General features: G+C 37.7%; 1 protein-coding gene across 5 annotated transcripts in view; it reads right to left on the bottom strand.

The window, feature by feature from the left end:
* TNIP1 (TNFAIP3 interacting protein 1) overlaps positions 1–5,874 on the bottom strand; it is an 80,397-nt gene extending 74,523 nt beyond the window's left edge. For 3 of the 5 annotated variants that reach the window (XM_087955138.1, XM_087955148.1, XM_087955152.1), the window contains exon 1: positions 5,809–5,871. The gene's annotated coding sequence lies outside the window, so the exon portion shown is untranslated. Of the gene's footprint in view, positions 1–5,808 lie in introns of all 5 variants that reach the window. The other 2 variants (XM_087955143.1, XM_087955134.1) reach the window with 2 other exon arrangements.
* Between the last annotated feature and the right edge of the window lie 19,703 nt (positions 5,875–25,577).

The raw sequence follows: 25,577 nt of genomic DNA, 5'->3' as shown, positions 1-25,577 counted from the left end.
AGAGCAAAGTATGCACAGGGAGGAGGCAGGGTATTCTTACTCTTAGCCACCTGCAATGTGTTACACCGCCATTAGGGCCCCAGGCTAGCTGTGATAGCCATATTTTCAAGGCTTTTTGGAAGGCCAAAAGGGTGGGAGCAGATCTGATCTCTGGGGGCAAGATGGTCCAGAGATGTTCTGACACTGCAGAAAAGGCTTTTCTTCTGGACCTTGCCAGTAGAAATTCCTTGACTGACAGTGTCTGTAGCATGTCCTTCTGCCAGCATGGGTGGGGCAGGCTAATCCCATCAAGATAACCTGGTTTCTGAGATAGCCTAGACCCATGCCATGCAGGGCCTTAAGGGTGATAATCAACTCCTTGAATTGGACCCTGAAGCAAAGGGGGCTGGACTTAGGTCTTTCACAGTTGCGTAGAGACTCCAAACTGATGATGCATTTGACCTCGCCATCAGGTTCAGCCTGGTCATCTACAACAGCAATGTCCTTCTGGGCCACCCTAGGAGCCTCAAGAACTGCCCATGTAGTTGTGTTTTGTATCAGCTGAAGCTTTCGGATACTCTTCAAGGGTAGTCCCATGTAGAATTCACTGTAGCAGTTCAAGCATGAGATGAGCAGGGCTTGAATGATGGAGCGCAGCAATTCCCAGTCCAAGAAAAGGCACACAACACAAAGTTGTGGAAAGACTTCTAGCCACAACTTCACCTGCTCATCGAGCAAGAGTTGTGAATCCATGAGAACTGCAATTTGCAAACTGGGTCTGTCTGGGGTAGTGCAACCCAGTCCAGAACTAAAGTTATGCTACTTTGGCTATGATAAAAAGATGGTAAACAGAGCAGGTGAAAAAGGGAACCATTGCAGGGGAAAGTTTGGAGGAAAAGATAAGTCCATATTCCAGGCTAGGATCTGAATTTGGAATGTTTATCTGTTGAAAAAATTGCAATGTCATAATGAGTTCCTGGGAAAAAGAAAAGCAGGACTAACAGATCGGGGCTACAAACTTCCAGGTGGCAACAAAGATTCTAGAGTTCTTGTATACATGTCTTTGTTGCCATCTAGTGGTCACCCAGAGTTTTGTCACCTAAACATATTAGCCCTCAAAAGGAAATGTTGGCTGGGTGATGAGCCAGTCACTCTCTCTCAATCCTACTCACTTCACAGGGTTGTTGTGGGAAAATAGGAGCATTAAATATCTTTGCCACCTTAAGTTACTTATAAAAGTTAACTGTATGACTGTAACCTTGTTGCATGAATCCTAACTATTTTTATTGACTGTTTCCTAGTATGATTTGATTGCTTATTGTAGCCTATGACTATTATTAAGTGTTGTACCTTATGATTCTTGACTCTTGGTGAATGTATATTTTCTTTTATGTACACTGAGAGCATTTGCACCAAGAGAAGTTCCTTGTGTGTCCAATCACACTTGGCCAATAAAGTATTCTATTCTATTCTATTCTATTCTATTCTATTCTATTCTATTCTATTCTATTCTATTCTATTCTAACAATAAAGATGGGATTTAAAAAAAATCCAATTGATAGGTATGGGAGATGAAGGAATGGAAAAATAGGTAACAGTTTTTCATATCACAGATTTTATCAAAAGCATGGTTTCCTGTAATTAGCCATATTAATAGCATTTTTTTCTTATGAAGATAAATATCTTTAATAGCAAGGTTACTTTTTTCTAAGTCAACTTCTAGTTTGAAATCCATGTACTTGGGAGTATATTTCACTAAACTTAGTTTTTTTTTTACTAATATGTTTGTTTATGCAAATATGTGGATGACACTGCAAATCATTTGTGAAGCTGCTAATCTTGTAAGCATTTTGTTATTCTGACCTTTCCTACAGAACTTTCAACAGTTTCCCATGAGAGGGGGCTTGTAAAAATGGTGTTTAATAATTATGAACCCCTAGAGCCATGGTTGTTATACTAGGGGGTACCCTTATGTGTTCGGCTAGCATCTTGTATTTCTCCATTTATGTGGACCACAGAATCATCACTGCAATTTTTTAAAGCCATGACATAACCAGATTGATGAAACATTGCTTTTGGTTAACATCATGCATATATGGCTATGCCTGTTGGAATATCAACATTAGTCAGGAATTAATTTTTTTTAATCTCATAAGATTACAAAATCTCATGAAAGTTCTGTTATGAAAGTCATAGAGTTCTGTTCTGCAGTCCTGCGAGAATGTAGCTGAGAACACCAAATCTTGACAGAATTTCTAATATTATAGGATTTTGGCTATTAAAATGGTTATTTTATTTCATGTGAGTTCACGTTAAGGACAATCTACAGTATTTTTGTGCATTTACCAGGCACCTGGGATTACAAAGTTTCATGGCCCTCTGGTAGATCTATAATTTTTGGGATTTCTTTCTTGAATTTTAACAAGTGGGAAAGTTTATACCAGAGGCATCACATGGGAATGTTGTAAATGTTGGTGAGAATTTCATAATCTATCAGGAGATTCACGATAGTAGAAAATGGGACTGATGTTATTGGCAGGTGGAGCCAGGTGGCTGTTGCCTTTTTGTGACCCACGCCTCTCACTTTTCTCCCCTCCCTGTTCAGCAGGCTGGTCAGGGAGGGGAGAAATTAGGCTAAGGGTCCAAGGTTACACATCTCTGTATCAGAGGCTTCCATGAAGCAATGACAGGTGTGCTCACTGGCTTGGCCTATTGTGAAAACATTTTGGTTTGCAAACAGCTGTATAATTTCATAAGATCTGACCTGAATTTGCCTTCAATATATACTTATTTTATAGGAGCATTAAAGCAATCCATTTAAATAAAAGGAATTCATCTGAGAAAATACGTAACTCATTGTAAGAGTTTATTAATTTAAAGCTGACTCTTTTTTTTCCTTCAGGAAAATGTTTCATTCATAATTGAGCTTAATTCTGAATCAAGCAAGAAATCTCAAGCATAATACAAAGTTGGGAAAAACCTGATGATTACTAGTATAAGAATCTCAATCAGGTTTATTCATCATTTTAAACAGTATCTTGAAGTGTCAATGGAGAAAAAATTCTCACAAGAGATCTGGGGTTGGTGTAAACTAAGGCTACCAATGGAGATACTACTCTTAAGGTACTTGTTTGGCTTAGAAAAATTATCCTCCTATGTGTATCTCATGTGGCCCATCTGTATGTGGGGTGTGGGGGGAGGGAGGTGACATACATGGTCATTAAACTACAGATCATACGTTGAAGATACTTCTAGAGGGAACTAAAGATACAATTAAATGAGAAGAACACTTAAATTTGATTTACACAGAATGGAGCAAAATATTTGACATTTGACATATTGAAGAATATTCTTGAACAGTAGACACAGAAGTTAAGTTCAAAAGTGTCTTCCTCTAAATATAGACTATGTTTAAAAGATGTTATGGAAAGGAACAGGTTCTACTGGACAATGTTGAAGCTGATCTGAAAGTGGATTTAAAAATGACAAGCTACAGGAATGATATAGAAAAAGATGCTACATTGGACATACAAAAGAGGCTAGATGATGTTTTAATAATTAAAAGGGATAAAGAAATCAAGAAAGTGATCTGGATAACTTTCCAACATTGGATTTTCAGAACAGACCTATTAAAGTTTTTCAGCAGCTTTATAAAAAGGGACAAAGAAAAACTGAAAACAAATTGTTTTAAGACATTATTTGAAGAAACTAAATATCAAGATGATTAGAAGTAAAAAAGAATGAATATAAACTTGGCTTACTATATCAGAATTAATAGACATGTTATCTCTGGTAAGCCCTTAGTGAGCTTTTGCTAATCAGGACTGAAATGACAAGGATTTTTAAAGATTTGTTTATAGATAAGGGGAAGAAGAGAACATTTGTTGATTAGTTTTTTATTGCTGTAGTTATAATTTTTATTAAAATTACTATTAAAAAACAACAGTACTAAGTGGTTGTGATCAGGAGATACTGGATTTTGGAGATGCAAGAGAATACAGGTAGTCCTCGAATTACGAATGAAATGGAGCCTGCCCATTCCATTCATAAAGTGAGGATTCGTGGGAGTGAATCCCGTACCTTGAACTGGATCACTCCCTCCTTTCGCCCACACATTCGCTAATCGAATGCATGGATCATTAAGTGCACATGAGTTATTTCAGGGTGGGGAAGGCCTTGGGGGGGGGGGTGGCTAGTGATGGAACAAATCACCTGCTTAAGACCACCCAAGGCCTCCCTGACCCACTGAAATATGCTCTCCACAATTGCTTCCCCCCAACCTGCCGCGCCGGGTCACCATGCGAAGATCTAGCAAGCAGTCTCCTCTTCAGCTTCTCAGCCATGCACACCCCTGTGATGCTCCACTTAAGCCTGCTCAAGCCTCAGGCCCCAGTTTGCTGGCCAAAATGGTGCTCCAACATTTTGTTTAGGCCTGCGCAATGCAGGACAAATGTTGCAGAGCCTCTGTGGTTGTTCGTAAGGATGAGCAACTGCCACGGTGCTAAAAGATTCATAGTTTCTTGACTTGTTTGTAAACACTGGGGGCGCTAATCACGTAACTTCGAACGTTAGCTAAGTTAGCTAAGGGAATGCTCAGTAACCTAGGGATTACCTGTATCAATCTACACACCCACTCATTTTAACAATGTTTTAATAATGTTGTAATAATTTTAACCTTTCTATTTTAAAAATCATGAAAAAATATTCTTTCTCGGTGTGGGATATATTTCTGAATTCACCCTACTGACATAACAAATCTATTTCGGATTTGCCAGCAAACTGTCCATTGCCTCTGGAAAGGAATAGCATTATGACAACAACAACAACAAAAAACCCTTCTGACTTGTAATTGGTATGGAAATACAACATAGAAAGTAAGGTATATGGTAATTCAAATTTACTCATTATAGCTATAGAAATCTTATTGGGAAACTGACTATGAAAACAAACATTTAAAAATAAATTCTTAACCTAGAGTTTAAAAGAGATTGATAACTTGCACAGACATCCTTACTATCAGCATGCAATAGGTTAATTAAGAAAGGCAGGGTGGGTAGCAATTAGTTTAACAACACAGTTTGTAGCCAAGTGGCTGTTCCAACCAATTGTGAATGACACCTAATATATTTCATCAAAGTTCTCTCAGTTCTTTATGTAGCAAGACACCAACACTGAAGAGAATTTATATGTATTGTTTTCCTGCTTGTTGTTTCTTCTGCTCAGAATTTTCTTTTGTTCTTTAATGGAATTTATAATTTATTTATATTTTAAAGACAATGCCATCGAGCTAAGCTATGCTTATTCTTGTGCAGCCAGGCCACTAAAAATAGCCCATCAAGTAGCTCAGTCTCTGCAAAGTCACCTTCAGAAGCACATTTCCAGGGTTTCTTCTCCAGCATTTTGTTAGATAAAATCCCCTATTTTATATTCCTTGGAAGATAACTTTGTATAAAGTGCCTTCTCGCTGAGCTGTCCATCTCCTTGATACACTACAGCATTTACTTTTTTTCTAGCGATTATATACCAGCTGTTTCTTGTGTTTAATCCAAGCTCTACCATTATCCAAACCTTTATTTGAATTTCTTCTGCCTCTATTTAAAAAAAAAAACTTATTTTAACTGCAATAACCTAAGTTTCTTCTTTTCTCCTAGGTTGCTGAAATCGGTAAACATTGCTTTCTTTTGGTCTTCTATCGGGTAGCCCTAAACATGGAAATCCTAAATTAAGGGGTAGTGCAATCTCTCTATTATACCCAAACCAGAGAATTATCTTACCCTAAACTCCCACAAGGTTGAAAATCTGTAGCAAAAGTTTTCTTTGACTACTCACTCAGGCAAACCAGAGAGAGAGAGAGGGTCGAAAAGAGCCTTCCAGGATGCTTTAATCAACTGCAGAAAGGAAGGCACACCCAGGCTTACTTTTAGCTTGGAGATGGGGAATTCCCCATGAAGGAGGCCCTAGACAGCTTTTCTGGTGGTTTTGAAAAGGATCCAAAGATCATTTAAAGGGCTCCCTTGTAGCCCAGAGGGGGGATGCTGAAGTACGTCACTGCTACGTGAATAGTTAATTCACTGAGAAAATATATTCAGTAGATGGAATCCCATGTTTATTTGCTAGGAAACTGGCTTTCATTGAGGTTTTTTTCTTGAGTACCAGAGAAATGTTGACATGTGGTATCAAACCCAAAACTTGTGGTCCAAACAATAGAAACTGGGGTGGAGGGACTAAATAAACGGGAGAATCATTTTAGTCTTCACAGTAGGTTACTATTTCTTCCCTGGAGCCTGTCATCACCCCATAATATCAAATTTCCATGACAAACCTGCTGTAAGCAGTGACTGAAGTCGCTCCTATTAGCTCAGTTTATGTGACACTCTGGGCCACAGAATAATCGTACTTTAGCTTATCAGGTTATGTGAATCCAAGCTGTATTGCCAATTTATAAGTTGGTACATCCTGCAGAACCAGAAAACATAAGCTAATTGAGTAAATCGTTTTTGACTCAAGGGTGATAATACTGTGTAAATGGGGCATTATGAGCTTTGCATCATGTGGACTCTTTGACAGAAAATTGCTACACTGTGGAGAAATGAAAGATTCAATAAGAAAAGCAAAAGCATTCTGAGGAAACAGAGTTTTTGAAGGGTAAATGATCTGAAAGGCAGTGTTGTAAACATTCACTTAGCTCTCCTTTTAATTATGTTTTTTTGCTGGATGGCCTTGAACAATGTTTCAGGCTCAGTTGGAGATGTCTATATGCCATAGCAATAAAAGTCATTATGGCAGCCACAACAATAGAGTTAAAACTGGCTTTTATATGTCCTCAACTAATGATCACAATTGAGCCCATCACTTCTGTTGTTACGTGAGACATTTATTAAGTGAGTTTTGCCCCATTTTAGGACCCTTCTTGCCATAGTTGTTAAGTGAATCACCACAATTGTTAAGTGAATCTGGCATCTCCATTGACTTTGCTTGTGAGAAGGTTGCAAAAGGTGATCATCACCTGACCAAGGGGATTCTACAAAGCTTGTAAGTGTGAAAAATGGTCACAAGCAGGGGTGGGATTCTACCAGTTTGCACCTATTCGCTAGAACCAGTTGTTAACATTCTAAGCAGTTTGGAGAACCGGTTGTTAGAAGAAATTACTGGCCTAATCCTGTAAGGAAGGCAGGAAGGTAACATTCTGGTGTTGCTTACAGAAACTGCCTCTCTGTTAACCCTTATTACATTCTTGGAAAGACTAGACTTCCTGTCTCAGGAACGTCTCTAAAGTTTTTTCCCCCCTTCTTTGCTGGTACTTTGCTTGTGTCGAGTGACCATTCAAAGTTACAATGGCACTGAGAAAAGTGACTTATGACCATTTTTCACATTTACGACTGTTGCAGCATCCCCACAGTCATGAGAGGCCAGGTGAGGAGATGCGTGCCTCAATGTGAGTGATGTTGACTTGGCCACACCCAGTCAATAACAGGACCACCAAGCCATGTCCACCCAGTCACATGACCAGCAAGCCACACCCACCACCAAAGCCATACCCACAGAACCGGTTGTTAAAAATTTGAATCCCACCCCTGATCACAAGTCACTTTTTCAGGGCTGTTGTAACTTTGAAAGATCACTAATTGAACTGTTGTAAGTTGAACACAGCCTGTATTCCTGTTGTGTTCTTCTTAATTGTTTATTTTATTTTTCTATTTTTTTTTACTTCTGTCCTGTTTATACTCTTCATTTCTTTTTATTGTTGTAAGCCACCTGAGTAGCCCGACAGTGAGATAGGTAGCAAATAAATTTAACAAATAATAATAATGATTATTTCATATTTTAGGAAATCATTTTAGGAAATAACAATCACAGTATTTACAACAATAGTCATTGCATTGATATCAATTATATTAATATTAATAACCATAATAATCAAAAAATTGTTTAATCAAGTTAATGTATCTTCCTTATATCACTAATCCAGAGGTGGTATTCAGCAGGTTCTGATAAGTTCTGAAGAACCGGTAGTGGAAATTTTGAGAAGTTCAGAGAATCGGCAAATACCACTTCTGACTGGCCCTGCCCCCATCTATTCTCTGCCTCCCGAGTCCCAGCTGATTGTCTGGGTCTTCTTTTGTTGCCATGCATAGGAGAACGGAGCTGGAAAGTAAGTTATTGGGGTGGGGAGGGAATGGGATTTTGCAGTAACCTTCCCCCAGGAGTAGGAAGGGAATGGATATTTTACAGGATCCTTCCCCTGGAATGGGGTGGGAATGGAGATTTTACACTATCCTTTCCCTGCCATGCCCACCAAGCCATGCCCACCAAGCAACACCATGCCACGCCCACAGAACCAGTAGTAAAAAAATTAGAATTCCACCATTGCACTAATCCTTTCATGTATTTCCCTGTTTCTAGTTCCTGTTTTTGTCAGCTAACCACTGATAAAATAAGTCCCAAGTCAAAAAAATATTCAGTTTCTTCCTTTTCTTTAATTGTGTTAGCTTATCCATTTCTGCATATTCTAATATTTTTCTAATCACATCTTCATCTGTTGGGATCTCTTTACTTTTCCATTGTTGTGCAAATACTATTCTCACTGCAGTCAATACATGTAAAATAGATATACATTCCCTGTCTGGTAGAATGCCCAGCAAAAATGTCTCTGGTTTCAAATATATATGTTGTTTTATCATTTTTTCAAGCTCAGTATTGTGTGGTTTTTGTGAAACTTAGAACTAATTCATTTAGTTACACATTTCAATACAAAGGACCAAAATATAGTATGGTGCTATGGAATGATTTCATTTTTTTCTCTCTTTTACTTGTCCTAGGATAGGGAAGTCTTAATTCTCTTTGCACAGCAGGTTTATGGGGAAGGATGGTGGACAGAAGCATTCCGTGGAGACGAGGTGACACAGATACAACTAGTAACCCACAACAGGTATGCTGCGGGAGCTGAGGTGTCATGACACTGAGGGATTCTAGGAAAGGAGAGTGAAACCTCCATTTAATTACAAAGGTTAGGTGTCCTGCTAAAGCAGTAGGTGGCGGGAAAGGGATACTGTACAGGAAATCTAACTCATTGCTGACATCTAACAGCCATCTGGATTTTGCCTAATAGTTCAGTTTAAGAATGGAAATGGGTGGCCATTATTGTATCATGCAGCAATGAATTCCACAGTTCAACAAGTTGAAGCAAGCTGGGTTGGAGAATTCTGGGAGTTGAAGTTTACCCATCTTACAGTGGTTGAGAAACACTGGTTTAAACTATCTGTTATGAATAGTACTTTATCCTTTTCTATTATTCAGCTTTGCTGGATGAGCAATTGTATAGTACTGCAAAAGAGAAACGTGTCTATTGTCTTTATTGTACGCACAATGTTACATATCTCTGTCAAGCTCCTTACACATTTTTTTTCCTAAATTAAAATAGCACAAATGCCATTACATGGGGAATTAGTCAAGTCTTGCTGATTATTTTAGTTTGCCCTTTTTTGTACTTTAACTGATCTTCTGTACCTTTGTTTTAGAAACATGGTAATGACAGTATTTCAAGAACATCTTTACTAGCCAACTGTTGAAAAGCATTATGACATTTCTTTTGAGATAATTTTTGATGAACTCATATTTTCCCCCCTGATTTATGAAATCTGTGATTTTTCTTTTCATGCAAGAAATACTTCAAGACTCTTCACAAGCTGGTTATAGAGGTTTACAAGAATTTGGTTAATGACTATTCAAAGGTACAATGGTACTGAAAAAAACTGACATGATCATTTTTCATGCTTGCAATCATTGCAGCATCCCCATGGTCACGTAATCAAAATTTAGACACTTGACAACTGGCATGTACTTATGATGATTGCGATGTCCTGAGGTCATGTGATCATCTTTTGTGACCTTCTGACAAGCAAAGTCAAGCCAGATTCACTTACCATCCATGTTACTAACTTAACAACTACCATGATTCACTTAACAACTGGGGCAGGAAAGGTTGTAAAATGGGGCAAAATGTACTTAACAACTGTCTTGTTGGCAATAGAAATTTGAGGCTCAATTATGGGCATAAGTTAAGGATTACTCGTACTGTTTCCCAAAGGTAACTTATTATAAGAGTACAATAATTTACTCTAAAATCATTCATATTTCCAAGGCAAAAGGTATGAGAGTTTCAGATAACTCATTTTCTAAGAACAAAGTTGTCAATAGAGGTGGGTGATTTGCTCTTGTTCCTTCCATTGCTAAGATATGAATATCAAAGATTTAATAAAGGTTTGCTTGAACCTTATTACAATGCAGGATATGTAGCTCCTACTGAATAAGACAGTAATACTGCTTTTTGATGTCATCTAAAGCAATGTTTCTCAGTGTTGGCAACTTGAGGTATGGCTGGGGAATTGTGGGAGTTGAAGTCCACACATCTTCAACTTGCCAAGATTGGGAGACACTGCTCATGACTAAGCACTTTTTCATCCCAGAGGAAACCTTTGCTAACTTTCTGCGATATTTTGTTCCACCTCAGATATACTGAGGTGTCAATAAGCAGAAATTCCTGCCATCTGAAACTTCAGTTTCCTGAATTCTGGCCATGCTGTCAGCCTTTCTGGGAATACCTGGAGAAAAGTTAGGAAATCCTTTTCGGTTATAGAACTGGATTTATGCTTCAGTCAGTATAGTCTTACAGGTTCCTCCATCAGCATCTGAGGCAGGGCTGGCTTAATGATTGGGCCTGATGGGCACTTGCCCATGGGCCGCACGAGCATAGGGGCCCCATATTAATCTGTGTATATTAACCCTTCAATGCACCTTGTATCATATAAATACAGCCACTGTATGGCTTACTGCACAGCATGTTTTTAATGTTCAACACTGATTTTGTTGGAGGTGCCAATAAAATAAATATATGTTTAATTTTATCAACCATTTACATTTTTATGAGTAGTTGTCGTAGGGGCCCCAGTACACTGCTTTGCCCGGGTCCCATAATGCTGTTAAGATGGCCCTGATCTGAGGAACTATAAATAGAGCTATTTCATCAAACTCTATACTTCAAGCCCAAGATCTATAACGATTGGATGGGGAATGCATACTGGCATTTACTTTAAGCCATGTGCGCAACCATGGAAATTTAAAAATTGTCATAATGTATAGTAGTATCCAGCAGTTCTTGACTGATATCAAGAGAGCTAAGCAGGTCAGACCAGATTAAGTATTTGGATGGGACATTTCTAAGGAATATTAGAACTGTGGGGGAAGCAGGAAAAATAACTCAGAAGAAGGAAATGTAAAGTCACTTCCACATCATTTCCAAGAAAACTACGAGGATATGCAGTGTCAGCAGGAGTCAAGCATGAATCAACAATTAAGGTACTATTTGCTTTGCTATTACTGGATGAAAACATTGAATCTGTCCCCACTGAATCATGTGAAATATTTGAATAAAATGCAATATCAGGAAATTACTCATTATTTATCAACAGCCCATTCCTTCAACTTTCAAAGTAACAATAAGAAAAATTAAATAATTAACCAAAAATTTAGAACATAGAAGACAGATTTATAGGGCTGGTAGTGACTTTGGAGGTGTTCTAGTCCAGGTCCCTGCTCAAGGCAGGAGTCTCATACCATCCCAATCAAATGGTTGTCTAGTCTATTTTTGAAAACCTCTAGTGATGGAGCACCTATAACCACAGGACGCAAAGAAAATTTGTCAGAAAATTTCTACTTACTTCTAGGCTGTATCAGTGGTGGGATTCAATTTTTTTTACTATCAGTTCTGTGTGTGTGGCTTGGTGGGTGTGGCAGGGGAAGGATACTGTAAAATCTCCAGTCAGAGGTGGTTATTTGCAGGTTCTCTGAACTACTCAAAATTTTCCCTACCGGTTCTCCAGAACTGGTCAGAACCTGCTGAATACCACCTCTGAGCTGTATCTCTCTGACAAACTTCCACTCATTAGTTCTTGTCCTGCCCGAGAGAATAAGTCAATCCCCTCTCCTTTATGACAGCCCTTCGAGTACTGGAAGATAGTTTTCATGTCCCCCTGATCCCTCTCTTTGATAAACTAGATATTTATTTTATTTATTTATTTTGTCAAAAGCTTACAATACAATAGAAATAAGAATAAACATAAGTTTAAATATAAGAAATAGGAACTAACAATTGGGGACAATAGGACAGGGATGGTAGGCATGATTGTGCGCTTATGCACTAATATATATCTAGATATATCTAGGTCCCTCAACTATTCATTATACAATTTAACCTCCAGACCTTTTATCATCCTTGTTGCTCTTCTCTGCACATTTTCCAATGTCACATCATCATCATCATCATCATCATCATCATCATCATCATCATTATTATTATTATTATCATCATCATCATCATCATCATTATTTTGTAGCATAGTATCGGGTATTCCAAGTGTGGTCTCACAAGTGCAGTGTAAAACAGTGCTGTCACTTTTTGTTGTCTTGATGCTATCCCTTCGTTGATGCAACCTAGGACTGCATTGGCTTTTTTGGCAATTGCAGCACACTAGTGGCTCATACTTTAGTGGTGATCCACTGGCACACCTAGATTCCTCTCATAGTTACTTATTGAATCAGGTACCAACTATTCTATACATTTGGTTTTTCCTGCCTAAGTGCAGGATCTTTCTTTTTCCCATCCTTGAACTGCTTCTTGTTGGATAGGGCCCAATGCTCAAGTCTGTCAAGCAGCTTCTGAAACTTCAGCCTTTCTTCTGAAGTGTTGGCAGTTCCCCTAACTTGGTGTCATCTGCAAATTTGTCTCTAGATTATTTATGAAGATATTAAAGAGTACTGGGCCCAAGACCAAACTTTTATCTACGATATCACATGTGTGAGTCTCTTTTTAGATAGATTTGTTGCAAAAACATTTGCTTCTAGCTTTCTTTCCGGATCAATGAACTTCAGAGAACACTATAAATAGTACGGTACAAGGAGAACCTAAAATTTATGTTTGTATTAAATGTTCAACTTGATTAGTGCATTGATTTTCTGAGTTTTCAAAATATAGCATATTAAACTATAATGTGCCTGTACCTAAGGCCCCAAGTATGTGCAGGGACTTGTTTCTTGGTTGTGTTCATGATTTGGACTGTTCTTAACTGGCTGCCTGTATTTTTAATTTTTATAATGCTTGTTATTGTCCTTATTCTATTTTAATTATGTTCACTGCCCAGAGTTACTCACTGAGAGGGGTGTCCATATAAATTGAACAAACAAACAAACTACATCATAAATTATGGGGGGAAAGAAAGAAAAAAAATACTCCAGCATTTAATGCTAACCAAGCTTAGGATATTGTGTGAATGCAACTGAAAAATAAAGAGGCTGTTTAAGCAAATAGGAAATAAATTTTATACATGAAAATGTATAAAATGTCTTCTATTTATCTGCCACCAAATCACCATCTGTCCAAAGGCAAGATATGATACTGCCCAATTCACAGGACTTCTGGAGCATCATTCTTAGTGTGGACTGGCTAATATCTTTGATCTGGATGATAAACAGGAAAAAAGGCCTGCACATATGAGTACATATGTGCACGTTATGAGTCAGGTGGTCAAGGCAAGGCATCTCCCTCAGTGCCTGAGGATACCGGGACAGCATTGTCCTCAGCCCCTGAGGTGCCTTCCCTGTTGGAGAGTCCCAGTTCCAACTCCTCCTTCTCTTCCCCCTCCTCTTCTGAACTGGGCTCTGAGGGGGCCATGACAGCGCGTTACTTTCTCTTGTGATGTCAAGCCAATATCATTTTGGGAAGAAGAGAAGTCTCATCACATAATCAGTCCCACTTCTGATTTGGAGGATGGGAAGAAGACTTTCTCTTCTCACAGTCAAGATGTGTGTCTCTGAGTGTGTCTCCCAAAGGTGCTTTTTCAAGAGACAACTGGACAACTGGACTTGCTTCTTGGAAAAGCACCTTTGGGACAACCATTATCTGGATGACTGAGAAACTCTGTGTACAATATATATGTATTGAATTGTCATCCAACATCAAAATTCATCTTCAGTAAAATGGGATCAGTGGCAGATTTGAACCCAGATTCTCTCTGCATGGTATTTTATAGGCCATTCCGAAGCCTTAATGGCAGGAAAGAGAAAATAGTGCAAGGCATAGTGCACAGTGGACAGACACAGATCAGACTGCTTCAGGCCATAGCAGGCAGAGACGGGCCTGCTGATACAAAAACAAAATCCAGATCTTAGGTGAGATAAGCTAGACCTTCCCATAAGAGCTAGGAGGATTTCTGTGTTTTAGAGAAAATGGTTATCTTGTTCAAAATCAGATCTAAGAGAATGTTTGTAGCTCAAGATTGAACTGTGAGGGTGCTTGGTGCTCTCTGAGTGTGGTTGTGTTCTTACAGATGTTTCATTACCTAACTAGGTAGCAACATGATGATCAGTGATGTTGTTACCTAGTTACCTAATGAAACATCTGTAAGAAAACAACCAAGCTAAAGGAGTACCAGGAACCTCACAAAATCAGATCTGGATGCTATTCTATATCTCAAGGTCAGAGAATTGTGTGTCTGTACCAGCTTTGAATGATTAACATACAGTTATGAAGGCTCTATTTCAGAGAATATCGACAAGCAATGTTGCTTTTTTGACAACTGAAACTGGAATAAACCCCTACCCCTCATTTCTGCACTCGTAACTATCACCAATATGATTTAGAATCATGCAAATCAGCTATAAAGAGATTCGTTCCAAATATATAAAACTCCCAATTTTTCATCCTTAAAATCTGTAGCTTTTCAGATATTGCTGGACCAAAAACCTCATCAGCTCCAACCAGGGCTGAGACAGACTGGAAGATCCATATTTCCCTATTCCTGCTTTAAATCATCATCCCACACAATCTGTATGACACAATGTGTAACTCAGTTCAAAGGCAATTAATGTTCATTCAATGATTTTGAGTATGAACATGCACATCTGCAGGAAGGCTGATATCATCACGCAAATGACACACTGCACTTGACATTAAAACACAAGTAGATAAGGTTGATATACATCTGGAAATCTTACTGTATGCATGTCATTATTTTGCCATCACGGGGGTTTGGTACAGACGCTTCTGGGAATGTTTGTCTGCACTGTTTACAAAGATGCCTGTTTGTGTTATTGGAAGCTCAACCAGTGCTTGCTTTCAAATGGATAATATTTGTGTTTCCTAGATTTAGAATTAGAGTTAGATTAGATCCAGAATTATTCTAGAGGAAAAACACACTTTGCAGGTATCTATCTAAAAATAGTGGTTGCTCAATTTCCCTCCCTCCCTCCCTCCCTCCCTCCCTCCCTCCCTCCCTCCCTCCCTCCCTCCCCTTCCTTCCTTCCTTCCTTCCTTCCTTCCTTCCTTCCTTCCTTCCTTCCTTCCTTCTTTGAATGCCTTGGAAGGCTGGAGTGAATTGCATATGAATCAAATAAGCTGGAGGACATTATTAAAAACAAACATGGAGAAAAAGAAAAAAGGGAGGGAGGAAGGAAGAGACTTGTTTATTTATTAAAACTATGCCCTGCTTTTTGTTTGGGCACTGAGGGTGGAATACATAGAATACATTCACCTCTCCCATTTTTCACACAGCAACAACCCTGTGTGGTGGGTTTGATGACACAAGAATGACTGGCCCGGTTATCCAGTGAGCGTTCTATGGTTGCGAATGGGTCTTATTGGTTCTCCTTTAACCATTATTCAATGCATGTAGAAAACCTACAATATCCCTGAATCTCAAAGAGTGTACTTGGAAATCAGTCCCAGTGAGTTCAAGGGAATCCAGGAAGTTTGCATATTCAAAGTCAAACTGTAAATAAGATCAGCCTATTAATAGGGTGCCCAATACATTCATGTTCTTGAATATTCTGATAAATCAGCAGTTTTCAGTAAATTCCCAGAAAGAAAAGCTATGCATGTACATATGAATAATAATATAAACATAAATATACATGCAGCATGTAGTAGGATGGGAGATCACTTTTCCCTGATCAATATGATTAATAAAGAGAATGAGGGGAAAGGTGTCTTCAATAAAACAAGGCCCAAAGCAGTAAAAGAGGTAGAATCAACAAGGCAGGAAGGCTAGTTGCTGGCCAAGAATGGGTACAAAGGGTAGCACTGAAAGTTTCTCAGGACATTCTCCTTTCTGAGATCTGGAGGGCTCTTTGTTTACCCCTTCAGACCGCTCTGTTGCATTACTTTGCACTGAAAGAAAGCAGTGAAACAAAATGATGACGCTATCTGAGTCCAGGGAGGAAGTTTTGGTCAGGAAAGGGGATTTCCAGAACATTGAGATCTCTACTGTCTATGCAAATCATATACTCAGGGTTAATCTGAGTACATTTGAGCAAGCCAGAATCTTTTTCACAGTCAAAGGTGGCCCTGCGCCACTGGAGAGTGAAAAGGACCTCAAAGAACAAAGGGGGAACCAGGGAAGGTGACATCGAGAAATTGTACAAGGATCAAACAGAATGGGAAAGCTCTTCTGGATCATTAGAAGATGCAGAGCAATGCCTGCCCCAGATTAGTTGTCTAAGGCAGGATCCCTGATCATGATTTCCAGCACATTCTTGAATTATCTTACAATCATTGTGGTCCTGCAATAAGAGCAGCGAGGACAAGTTTTGAATCACCTCAGCGATGCCTGGTTGGTTGACATTCAAAGTCACCCAGTGGGAAATTGGCCTGTATCTGAAAATCACACAGTAACTCATCATCAATCTAAGTTATGCCTCAGGAAGAAAAGAAGCATCGATCTAATCCTTCGCTCTGAAACTAATCTAGTTGTTTATGCCATTATCTGAAGATCAAGGAATCAATGCTCAACCTTACTTCTACATCATGGGTAGTCAAAAGTAGAAACACCTTTATTCCCTGAAAGTACCTAGGCCACTTCCAGCTTTAAAACAACCACTCTGTGATTTTTATAGAAGTAGTACAAACTGGAATACAAAAATAATGCAAACTAAACTAACTTGAGATCTTGCAGAAGGAGAACTCTGTCAGTCTATGGTAGCAATAAGTGTTTGTCCTTCTAAATATTACCCATCAGGGTCCTTTTTTACATCACAGCTATTCAGCTGGCGCAGGTGTAATGGCTTTGTGCATTGACTTGGGATCAAAAATCTGTCATTATAGCATTTTAATCCAATTCAGAGTTCATTTGTGGGATTCAAAACTGGGTGTTTACTCAATGGCTTTCTTGCTACAATCAATAGGAATAGCAATAGACTTATATACCGCTTCACAGTGCTTTACAACCCTCTCTAAGCAGCTTACAGAATCAACACATTACCCTCAACAATCTGGGTCCTCATTTTACCGACCTCGGAAGGATGGGAGGCTGAATCAACCTTGAGCCTGGTGAGATTCAAACTGCCAAATTACAGGCAGCCGGCAGGCAGCAGAATTAGCCTGCAATACTGCATTCTAACTAGTGCACCACTATGGCTCAAATGGGACTGCTGAAAGCAAAAGCCTCATGGGTGTCCGTAGCTTAGTTGAAACAGTCAAGATGGTAGCTACAGCTATGTAATTGGAGCCTCGTCCCTTTTTAATGTGCATTGCATATGGGATACATGTAAAAAGGGCAATACTTCAGTCAAACATTTTTTGTACACTCTTAACGCTTTTAATTCAGCAAATAATGCTACTACAGCCCCACTTCCACGTTGCAGCAGTGAAAGATGATAGAAGAATGTTGTCAATTGTTTTCAATTAATTGACAATTTGTTTTTAATCAGTACTAATGGAACATACAGTAGTATTTCAATTTGGTGTAGTGTTAAGTTACCAGGCTAGAAACTGAGACCCTGAGATCTGGTCACAAAATCCACTCTGGGGACCTTGCATCAGATATTCTCTCTCTAAAGGAAGGTAATGGCAAACCATTTTCTTGCCAAGAAAACAGTAGAGACCTGTCCTGGCAGTTGCCACTTGAAGGCATAAAATTATTTTATACATTAACAGAGTAAACATATCAATTATGTTTTAAGTCTAACTGAATTTAAACTGTAAATTAAATTAAATGTAGCTATTGTCCTGATCCCTCTGCTCTTTTGAATGTGGCCTCAAAGGCCACATATGGCAAAACGGCCAGAAAACTAATCCTCTTTTTTAATCCTTGCAGGAATATTGTTGACACTTAAGTTATTTCAATTCTACACTTATTTAGCTGAGAGAAAGGGTTGTAATTTTGTGTATGTATGTGTAAAAGTACACTACTAATTAAATCCCAAGCAGCAGGTCTTCTGCTTCTGTTAAGATTAGATAAGTGATGTTTAAAGCATATAAAAATATTTAAGTAGTAGTTAAGGGCCAGAGGAAGAAAAACAAGAGAAGAAAAGGGAAAATGTAGGAGAGGAGAGCAACCTGAATGTTTTTTCCTAAAATGTACATTTTTATTTTATATATTTTTTTGTTTTATTTTCATTACTGTATCTCATTGTTTGAATTTTTATTTTAGCCGTAACCTTCGTACAAACTTTTAACTAATAATATTAATATTAACATTAATGTTTCTAATAACATTAATATTAACAACAAAAGATCAATAACAAGATCAATAACAAGTTGAATTAAGGATTATAATGTTATGTATGTATTTTTATGTTATATATGTATTTCCCTTTCTTGTTTCTTTTCTCTACTTAATTATTAATAAAACAATTAAAGGGAAGCAACAAAAAGATTAGTTAAATTATGAGTTAATAAGAATTGATTTTTTTCTGTTGATAAACTATTGAGGGACTGTTCTGAATGTATAGAGTCTCCTGCTTGAGCAGGGGGGATTGGACTAGAAGATCTCCCAACTCTATTATTCTGTTAATTCTGAGCTCAGCCCTTGAGAAATGCATCAACGGACACCATATTTGGCCTCCCGCCAGTTTCTTTACTGAGAAAGGCCTAATTCTGAATTCAGAATCTAGATCATTCCAAAGGACCATTCGCCAAGTAAATAACCTGACCTGACAGATCAGTTCATTCAGGAGTCTATCCTCCATATGATCTTTTAGCCTTTGTTTTTATCTCAGTATGAATGATGGAGCCCTCTGGGTCCAACAATTACATTCATTGACTGGAATGCCCTTGTCAGGTGAGCAGGTTCATAGCAAAGCCCTGAGGCAGGTTAAAAGGCTCGAATGCTTCTTAAATTAGAACGTGGAAAAGCTACTGAAATCTCCCCACCTCCGGCATGACTGGGAGCAAAGAAACCATTTTCTAGTTAGATTCCACAGCAATCTTTGTTCTGAGCCCTCATCCTCTATCTACAAAGATTTTTGATGACTTTCCTGTATTTCCCCATTCCCAAATGAGGGCAGAGACGAAGAATGACAATAGATTGACGCTGGTGAAATGAACTGTAAATAGCTGTGGAAATAGGCAGAATGGTTTCATAGGGAATTACAGCACACAAACTTGTGTGTGTGTGTATGTATGTGTGTGTGTGTGTATGTATGTATGTATGTATGTATGGTATTCAGCTTTGTTCGGGTATTTTCCCACATCATTGTAGTTGTGCTTTTAAAGTTGTAGCAACGTTTCGGCAGAATCTCATCTGCCATCATCAGGCTTCTGTATTGTGTTCGTCTGTGAGTTCTAATATATATATATATATATATATATATATATATATATATATATATATATATATATATATATATATATATATATATATATATATATATATATATACACACACACACTTAGAAGTGAAACCTGCTGAGTTCTTTAGAACTTATTCCAAAGATAACAATTTATACAGACAGTAGTCTCATTTTGTGATTAGTGAATCAGAAACTCTTCACCACCTATGTAGGTAATTAAAATACATATTTTAACATGCTATTTTAGGTAACCAAGAAAAATGCTCCAGACTACGATTTGTATGTTCTTTGGCTTTTTGCTGAGATAAGTTGAGAAACCAATTGAGTTCATGAGGTGACAAATTGGGTCTGCTGAAATATTTATTAGGATTATGTGGGGATGCACTGTTATTTTTAGATAGGGGTGGTTGACAGGCAGTTTGTAGATAGATGTAGTCTGTTGTAATTTTTTCCCCCCATTCTGTTACTGTTTAATTTTTCAATATTAAGGAACATATGTTCTTTAGGTTTTGCTTTCTGTTAGATAAAATCAGATCTGTTTCTTTTTCTATTAATTAAACTAAAATTATTTTCAGATATGTGTGTTAAAAATCTGTTAGCAACTTGGTCAATGGCATTAGAGATTTTTTAAAAAAATCATTTTCTTTTCTTGGGGTACCTAAGGCACTACACCTCTGAGTCAGTTTGAGAAAAAGGACAGAGGGAAATTCTTTTATGAAAGAGCTTCCTTTTTCTTCCTTTCTTGCATTCTCCTACTCCAGCATAATTCTTATGAGGAACAAATAGGGGTTAATCAATATAACAAAAAAAAAATCCATTCATTACTCAATGGACATGGGGCAATGTTTTCTTTTCTGCAAAATCAATGCATATGTTTAACAGAGTTCTTGGAAGCAGTAAGCAGTAGTTGTAGCCATTTATAATTTGATGTTGCAATGCAGTTTGAAATGTTCTCTGGAATATGTAGTTAAGAGATTTGTGAAACAAAACAGATTTATTCCTATTTCTGATGATGAGTCTCATTTAATTCAGAGGGATTCCTCCCTTCCTCCCTCTCCTTATAATTCACTTTAATCTGAATTAGTAAAATTCCTTGGACGTATAACTAGATTGAGATGGTGTGTAGATTTCATAAAGAAAAAAAAAAAAGTCTTGGCTTAGGATACTTCAGAAAATGGGAGACCAAAAAAAACCTTATGCTTCAGAGCAGATTCCAGTGTGACTTTCCCCCCCTTATTCATTAGATGTGCATTTTCAATGTTCATCAGTGCGTTCTCATGGTTTTTTTCTCATGAGAAATTTGGTGTTGCAATAGAAAGAAATAGCATTAGTTAAGACAAGTAAATTACCCCTCCCAAATCCATTTTCCCAAGGAAAATAAACTGTGAGCTCCACTATAAAACTTTTAGACACAAAGAATGTCAATCAAGTCTCTATGAGACAACATCTGTGCTGGGAAGTAAGGCTGCTGGAAGATAACACCTGAAGATACTAACACCTCAACAATAATATTGTTAAAGCCTTTATAATACCACTTTTGTTACCTCATCGTCTTTACCAAATTAGCATGCAATCAAATTTATGACTATATATCCGATCAGTTGTTTTGCTGAACCAATTATAAGTCATTTCCATATATTTTTATATAAGGTTGCCCTCTTTAGGTTAGTCTTTGCTGCCTTTCAACACCATAATAATGCATGAACAAATGTGTCTGATCCTTGTTACTAAAGAACTCCCTAGATAAATTTCTCCTGCTCTATACAGGTAGTCCTTGACTTACGACCACAATTGAGCCCAGAATTTATGTTGCTAAGTGAGAAATTTGTTCAGTGAGGTTTGTCCCATTTTATGACTTTTCTTGCCACAGTTGTTAAGTGAATCATTGCAGTTGTTAAATTGGTCACATGGTTGTAAAATGAATCTGGCTTCCCCACTGACTTTGCTTGTCAGAAGGTCGCAAAAGGTGATCTCAGGACACTGAAACCGTCATAAATATGAACAAGTTGTCAAGCATCTAAATACATGACCATGGGGGAATGCTGCAATAGTCATAAGTGTGAAAAAATGGTCATAAGTCACTTTTTTCAGTGCCATTGGACTTTGAACAGTCACTAAATGAACTGTTGTAAGTCAAGGACTACCAATATACATGAATGAATGAACGATGGAATGTGAAATCTGAAAAGAAACAGTGATCAGAGGTAATGCTGTGTATGGGCATTACAAATATTTCAATAATATCTATCCTGCAGTTTTTATGAAAATTTCCAGCAATTTAATAAGATGTCTTGTTTAGTCAACATCCCAATTATATTTGGCTTTGGATTCTGCCCCCCAAATAATTGTTCTTATATCTTGTATTTTGATTTTTAAATTTTTGGTGTTTCTGTTTTGGCTGATATTTGTGTGTGTTTAGAATCTAGTACCAAACATTTCCATATGTATTTCCTTATCCTTTTCTCTTTTTAGTCCTCCTCCTCCTCAAAAATATAAGTAATTTTTTAAGTTCATTTGAAGGGAGAGTAATTAAAAATAGAAATGTAGTACTAGCTTATATTGTATAGAAACAAAGCAAAAATGTCTACAAAAGTACAACATGAAGCTGAAAGCCAGTTTTTTTTCAGGAATCAGACAGTGGTAAAAGAGGATGTGAAATACTGTTGTTATTAGGCTAAACAAATAAGTGCCAGACATCTGGATTCAATCTCTGTTAGACATGTTATTATTTGGGTTGTATTTTTTTTCCAAAAAGTCGCAATTTTTGAAACAAAATTTTGTTTTTCCTGGATATTTCACTGGCCTGAGACAAAACCATGCAATATGGCTGTATGCATCTCTTAGCTTCTGATCTTTAGCAAGTGTAGTTTTTCCTGTGGAAATCACTTAGAGCAGGGGTCCCCAACCACCGGTCCACGGACCGGTACCGGTCCGTGGAACATTTCCTACCGGGCTGCCGGTTTGCTGGGTGCCGCCATCTTGTTTGACGAGAAAGTGCTTCCGGGTGAGCTTTTCCAGTTGGAAAGCGGCATTTGGGTCCTGAAGGAATCCTTGCGCTTTAGTTTCATCGAAGGGGGGTGGCTTTGAACGAAACTAAGGCGCGAGGATTCTTTCAGCATCCAAGGCAACGCGAGCCGAGCGACCGTCCCGAAGCCGTCCTGAAGCGAAGCCCATCGACAAAGGTACAAAGGAGGAGTTGAAGGTGGCGGGGAGAAGCAGGGGACAGCTGGCTGGCCGGTCGCTCGCCTTGCCTTGTCATGCGTGCTGATGCCAGTACCGGGCCGCAGATCATTTTGTGATGCCGGTACCGGGCCGCGGCACAAAAAAGATTGGGGGCCACTGACTTAGAGTATTACTTTGTTTCCTCATAACTAGACTTCTTCCTTCCTTCCTTTCTCTTTTTTGGCGCCATCACCTCTTCTAAACATTAAGACATTATTTTTTGTTGCTTCCATCCTCTTCTACAATCCTTGGTCAGGCTACCATGAGCTAAGGAAGATGCCTTTCTGTATTTTAGGGTTGGCAATATGCCCCTTGGGGGCTTCAGGAAAAGCAAAAAATACTCAGATATCACCCCTTAAAGTAATTAATTCCAGCCGTAGGTATTTCGGAATAGTTACTTATGCACACCCACAAAAGAGGATAAAAATGGATAATGTTTGACATAATGCAACTGTACAATCTTTTGTACAAACTGTACAATCTGAGCCCACTGTAGCTACATAGCCAAAAAGGTATTAAGAGTTGTTAACCTAATCCTGCATAGCTTTTTCTCCGGTAATATCACACTACTAACTAGAGCATACAAAACATTTGCTAGACCAATACTCGAATACAGCTCATCAGTCTGAAACCCGCATTACGTATCTGATATTAATACAGTTGAGAAAGTCCAGAAATATTTCATAAGAAGAGTTCTCCACTCCTCTACTCGTTGCAGAATACCTTATGCCACCAGAATTGAAATTTTAGATCTAGACAACCTAGAACTACGCCGCCTTTGGTCTGATCTAAGTAGAGTATATAAAATCATACATTGCAATGTCCTACCTGTCAATGAATACTTCAGCTTCAACTATAACAACACAAGAGCAAGCAATAGATACAAACTCAAGGTTAATCACACCAAACTTGATTGCAGGAAATACGACTTCAGCAACAGAGTGGTCAATGTCTGGAATACTCTACCTGACTCTGTGGTTTCTTCCCCAAACCCCAAAAACTGTAACCTTAGACTGTCTACTATTGACCTCACCCCTTTCCTAAGAGGTCTGTAGGGGGCGTGCATAAGCACACCAACATGCCTACCATCCCTGTCCTATTGTTGTTTTTTTTCCTTGTACAGTATGTATCCATTTCATGTATTCATGACTATGTTTATACTTATACTTGTTATTTTATAATTGCTTGACAAAATAAAATAAAAAATCATTCATTTCCAAATAATCAAGCATAGAATATCATATTATAATTCTTTCCATTGTAATTGCTTATAACATATCTTTACATTTTATTATTTTAACTATTATATTTATATTATATTATGTTATATTTCTCTAATTTCTTGTCTAACCATTGATAAAATAAACCCCATATTTTATAATATTCTTTTCCTTCTTGCTCTCTAATGGCAAATGTCAATCTACTCTAGAGTGTGTGGATGGATGGATGGATGGATGGATGGATGGATGGATGGATGGATAGATTGATAGATTGATTGATAGAGATACAGACAGACAAATGATATAGAGGTAGATAGAAATAGATTGACAGATACAGATATATTGATACAGACAGACAGACAGACAGATAGATAGATGATCGTCCAGAAACAATGAATATATCATGACTGAAACAGGATGTGTGCAACATTAGTGGGAAAGATGTGATCAAATTATTTATGTGCCTAATCAGACTGATTTCTCAGCATTTTCCCTTTTATTTATTTTCCTAGTATGGTTTGATTGTTGATTGTACCCTAGGACTATCATTAAGTGTTGTACATTATGATTCTTGATTCTTAACGAATGTACCTTTTCTTTATGTATACTGAAAGTATTTACACCAAGACAAATTCCTTGTGTGTCCAATCACACTTGGCTAATAAAGTATTCTATTCTATTCTATTCTATTCTATTCTATTCTATTCTATTCTATTCTATTCTATTCTATTCTATTTTTTCCTCTGAATTAAATGTAGAGTACCAATTTTTCAAGATCAGAGAATATTCTAAAATAAACAATTATTCTTTTAAGAATAAAGATGGTCTTCTGTGAATTAGGACATTTGTTTACATTTTATGTGATCCTTCTAAAAATATAGTTTTCCACACTTTGATTGAATACTATTTTGAGTTCAAGCATGCAGTGTTTGTGCACACAGCCTGTATAATTGAGTGTGGAAAATAAGTTAGCTCTTGGATCCTTTTGGGGGGGCAGGGGTGGAAATCTTTAAGGAATACAGAAATAGATCCTTGGCCTGAGCTAAGTCATCTAGCAATTTTGAATATGTCAGAATAATTCTCAGAAGTGAATAGTAACTCCTCAATGTCCATTTGGAGTAATGATAGTAAATATAAATCTAATCTGCATATATTACACATTGTATACATTCTTGGAGTGGGGTGTGTGTGTAAAGGAATGTGTTAGGAGGTGTATACCTGATATCAGAGATCAGCTAAAAAGAAAAGTGACTAGAGAAATATAAAATTGGAATAGATCTCCTATTATTGTACTAGGTAATTTTAACTTTAATTAAACTTCAGAATCAAGCTGAATCACAAAAATAAAGATTCATTTTTCTTTCACTTTATTTCATTAAGCCTCCACAGAACAAGAACATTGTGTTTCCATGTTAGGCGCAATGAATTAGGGCCTGGAATATCCAGGTTCAAATCTCCATTCAACCTTAGACATTGGTCTTGTTCAATGTTTGAATTCAAAAAACAAATAGAACCCAATAACCCATGTGTTGGATT

The sequence above is a fragment of the Notechis scutatus genome, chromosome 2 (assembly GCF_049901735.1).
Source record: "Notechis scutatus isolate UNSWTSFEM ecotype Mainland chromosome 2, rNotScu1.2, whole genome shotgun sequence".
NCBI classification, from domain to species: domain Eukaryota; kingdom Metazoa; phylum Chordata; class Lepidosauria; order Squamata; family Elapidae; genus Notechis; species Notechis scutatus.
This window is presented reverse-complemented; position numbering and strand designations above follow the sequence as displayed.